Below are 4925 nucleotides of genomic sequence, written 5' to 3'. Positions count from 1 at the left end.
CTGGAAGTTGGGTGTTCAATCCCGGGACTGCGCAATTATTAAATGGTGGTAGAAGCGCCGATAACTCGGAGGGGAAAGTAGCGAGCGACTAATCATAAAGAGAGGTGTAAGTATGCAATGCGGTCATCACAGGGAATAGATCGCGACTTGAACGGGTCACAGGAACTCGAGTAATCACTCGGAGTTCAACACTCCCCCCTGACCGGTCAAGTCCCCAGCCCAAGCATCTTGACCATCTCCAGCACTTTGGGCTTAGCCAGCAACTTTGTGAGAATGTCTGCTGGCATGTCCGACGTGCGGAGGTGCTCAATCTCAATGCGGCCCTTGGCTACTTCATCCCGGAGCCAATAGAAGCGCAGAGTGCTCAGGATTTTTCGCAACAGAGAGCGCAGACAGATTGTCGATCCTAAGCCTCGAGGCAGAGGAGACGTCAAAACTGAGCTCCGTGAGCAGGTTTCGCAGCCAGAGCACCTCCTGGCCTGCAGAAACTGCTGCAATGAACTCGGCCTCTGTTGTAGAGAGAGCAACAATGGACTGGAGACGACTAGACCAGGAAATCGCACCTGTGCCCATCTTGATCACGTAGCCAGAGGTCGAGCGACCGGTGTCTGGACGCCAGCATGATCAGCATCCGTATAGGACGTGAAAAGCTCCGAATCGGACGCAGGGGAATACGTGAGCTTGTAGTCGAGGGTGCCCTTGATGTACCGAAAAAGGTGCTTGACCGCCTTCCAGTGTGTCATGCCAGGGTTCTTCGAGAAGCGAGCAAGGTTGCCGACAGTGCGAGCAATGTCCGGTCGAGTGGCAACTGCGAGGTAGAAGAGGGAGCCGACCGCTTGGCCGTATGGAATGTCCTCCATCTCCCGGATGTCGGCCGACGTCTTGGGACCCATCTCTGCGCTGAGACGAAGGCCAGGGTCCATTGGAGTGCCAACGGGGTCACAGTTTGCAAAACCGTACCGCTCAAGGATGTCAAGGGCATACTGCCGCTGGGAGATGGAGAGCAAACTCAGCCTGTCACGCTCAATCTTGACCCCGAGGAGCCAGGAGGTCGGACCAAGATCACGGAGCTTGAAGTGCGCGCGCAACTCGTCCTTGACGTGCTGGATGGCATCCTTTGACTTGGATGCAATCGTGATATCATCAACAAAGACAGGGACGATGACACGCACACCATCTCGAAGGTAAACCCAGACACTGTGCTCGCAGGTGAGTCGCTCGAAGCCTAGCTCGGTGAGGACTTCGTGTAGCTTCTCGTGCCAGCAGCGGCCGGCCTGCTTGAGGCCATAGAGCGACTTGCGCAGACGCCACACCCACTCGGGGGATTTCTCCTCGAAACCCTCGGGCTGCTTCATGTAGACCTCTTCCTTGAGCTTGCCGTTCAGGTAAGCAGAGGAGATGTCCACAGACTCGAGCTCGAGGTCCTCGAGCGCAGCCAGAGCGAGGATCGCACGAATGGAGGCCCACTTGGGTGTCGGAGTGAAGGTCTCGTTGTAGTCAAACCCAGGGCGTTGGGAGTAGCCCTTGGCAACAAGACGACCCTTGTACCGCTCAATCGAGCCGTCAGCATTGCGCTTGACACGAAAGGACCCATCGAGAACCGATGGCCTTGCGTCCGGGAGGCAGCTGAACAAGCTCGAAGGTGCCGTTCTCGACCAGGGACTGGATCTCGTCCTGCACAGCCTTGAGCCACCGCTCACGCTCGTCTGGAGCAAGCCGCATAACCTCAGCGATGGACCGAGGCTCACCAAAGTGCTCCTGGTTCGCCTTGAACGCATGCTCGGCCACACTCTCAAAAGCGTGGTCCAGAGCCGGTCGTAGGTCAAGTAGTCGTACCGCTGGCCGCAGTAGACATCCTCGATGCCCGCCACCATTGCCTCGAGTGTGCACTCAAAGACGTCCTCATGACCATCCGCCAGGAGGTCAAGTTCGTCGTCGGACAACACAGGAGGAGGTGGCGAGGCAGGTGGCTGGTGCGCACGGATGGGGGCAGGCTCTGGCTCAACTGGAGCGTCGATCAGAGGATCGGGGGATGGCGAGTTGTGCTGTGGTGTGTCGCCACGCTCGGAGGGCTCTGGCGTGGAGGCAGGGGATGGAGTGGCAATCCTGAGCCGTTGGGGCATGAGATTTCGGCGTTCGAGCTCCTGGTCATTGAGCGAACCCTGGAAACGCGTAGAGCGTGCAGGGAGGTGCTTGCGAGCGAGCGCAGGGTACGGCCTGAAGCCGCCATGTCCGTCCGTTTGCTGGTGAACGGACGGATGCGCAGCTGAGCGCGGGGGAGCCTGGGCAGGTGCAGGCGGTGCAGGAGGCTGCAGGACAGCTGCAGCAGGTGCAGGAGCGCTCGGAGCGCGATCTGACGCTGCAGGAGAGCATTCGCGCGGTGCATCATCACCTGGCGGTGGGACGACAGGCACAGGAGGTGGTGGAGGTGCCGGATCATCCGAGTCATCTCCCCCCTGATCAGGCAGCTCTGGCACGTCTGGGACGTCCTCCGGGGCCTTGTCCGCAGCGTCAGGGTCACCAGGGATGTGAACGTCGTCGAGTGGCAGGCCAAAGACGTTGATGAACGGCGAGTTGCCAGGGAAGCAGCGTTCGTCAAAGACCGCATGCGACGAAATGATGAATTTCTTCGCAGCAGGATCCCAGAACTGCCAGGCCTTGGTGCCCTCCGGATAGCCAACAAAGATGCACTTGCGCGAGTGCGGTTCAAGCGCCTTCCGGTCCTTCTTCCGCACAAGCACGTACGCCAGGCAGCCAAATGTGCGGAAGTACGACACATCTGGCTTCCGACCATTGCCGTTGCGTGTGTGGACAAAGGTGGCAATGGCATGGCCCCAGAACGAAGGAGGCAGCTTCGACTGCGCAAGGAGAGCAGTGGAGCCTTCGGAGATCGTGCGATTTGCACGTTCTGCGACACCATTCTGGTGTGGCTCGTCTGGCTCTGTGTGCTGACGGTGGATGCCGTGTTCGATGCAGAAGTCAGCATACTCCTTGCCCATGTACTCCCCGCCCTTGTCGTCGCGTGTAGCCTTGATCTTGAGACCCAGGCAGTTCTCAGCATACGCCTTGTACGCTTTGAACGCTGCAAATGCGTCGCTCTTGCGCTTCAGGTATGCGACCACCCAGAAATGCGTCGCATCGCAGACAAACGTCATCCAGTAGACGTAGCCTTCAGGGGTTGCGACCGGGAGACGTCCCTTGAGGTCTGTGTGGACCAGGGCGACGGGGACGAATTTCCGGGAGGCAAAACGAGGGATGGAGTGACGGTTGAGCTTGCCAGCGAGGCATGGCTCGCAGATGGGGTCTGGCTTTCGCTTTGAGCGCAGAGTCAGGCCGATGACGAGCCCTTTCTTGATCACCGTGCGCAGATCGTCGAGATTGACGTGCGAGCAGCGCTGGTGCCAGAGAGACTCGTCCTCCTCGCATGTTGAAGACGCAGAGAGCGCGTTCTTTGCCTGAGACACAGTGCGGCCGCACAGATAGCCCACGTTGTGCTCGTTGACCGCGGCCTCAAAGCGCAGCTCCCCCTGGTGAAAGAAGAGCGCGCTCGATGCGCGCAGCTTGACGGTGTAGCCCTTCTCGCGCGTGAGGTGGAAGACAGACAGTAGATTGCTGGCAAGCGCAGGAACATGCAGGACATCGTGTAGTACGACTGCAGGCGGCACGACCCCCTCCCTCTCCGCAGGCTGAAACACCACCGACCCCAACCCAGCAGAGTAGACGATGTGCGAGTTGGCAAGACGGATGGGGATGACGTGGGTCGAGTACGAGCGGAACCAGTGACGATGCGGGGTCATGTGTGCAGAAGCACCTGTGTCGGTGTTCCAGTTAGCCGCAGCTGGCGAGGAGAGCCACGAAGCGCGGTCCGAGACGGACAGCAGGGCAGAAGCGCAACCAGCACTCACAGTAGCCGCACCAGCGGACTCCTGGGCGGTGTCCGACGCGTCCTTCGAGTCCTTTGAGGCCTCAGATGCCGTCTCCTTGCGCTTGGACTTTGCACCATGCTGGTAGTTCGTGCGCTGGGCCGCCTTCTCCTTCGCCCGTGTTCTGGCGTCGCGACGAGCGAAGCACTGGTCCTCCGAGTGACCGGAACGACCGCAGAATGTGCAGGACAGTGTGGAGGCGGCGTGGGAGAGGACGGGGGTCGATGACGACGCACCAGGCTGGTTTTCGAGCGCAACAAACGTGTCCTGGAGCTTCTCGAGCGTCAGAGTGTCGTCCAGCAGTAGCGTTTGATGGAGCGCGTTGTATTCGGCGGGGAGAGCACGAATGAGCGCCATGAGGACGAGCTCGTCGTTGAGTTTTGCAATATCGAACGACGGGGGACGGAGGGCCTTCATGTCGGACTTGAGCTGCGAGGCTCGCGTGAGAGCGTGCTCAGGGACTCGTCGTCCGCCTTGGAGAGCGATAGGAGCGCGTTATAGGTGTTAAAACGCGTACCGGGACGTTTCTGCATGTGCACAGACTCCAGCTTCTTCCACATCGCCTCAGGATCGTCTCGGATCGCCTCCAGATGCGTCTGCTGCTCCCTCTCCACGCAGTTCCATATCTCCCCAGCCGCCGCATCCACCCGGGCATCGTAGTCGCGCAGTTCTCGACGTTCACCGCTGTCCAGCGGCGCCGTGAAGGCCGGCCTGGTCTCAGTACCCTGCACAATGCGCATGGCACCAAGGGTCCGGAGCCTGGCCTCCATATCGAGCCGCCATTGCTGGTAGTTTCGATTGGAGAGCTTGGGGAACGTTGCAGGGGACGGCGCCATGATGGCAGACGTGTGACGTGGCAATGGAGCGACAGTGCGAAGATGGGGGGGGTTTTGACGAGAGATGGGGAAGAAATCGACAAAAGAACGCACGAGATGGCCAGAGAGCGAAAATGCGTCAAGCAGAGCAAAGGGGCAGCGGGTGGACACCCAGGGAAGGCTTCAG

This window comes from Lentinus tigrinus, assembly GCF_003813185.1.
Source record: "Lentinus tigrinus ALCF2SS1-7 unplaced genomic scaffold L226scaffold_11, whole genome shotgun sequence".
In the NCBI taxonomy this organism is placed as follows: domain Eukaryota; kingdom Fungi; phylum Basidiomycota; class Agaricomycetes; order Polyporales; family Polyporaceae; genus Lentinus; species Lentinus tigrinus.
The sequence above is the reverse complement of the archived record's forward strand: the minus strand, read 5'-3'. Positions refer to the sequence as shown.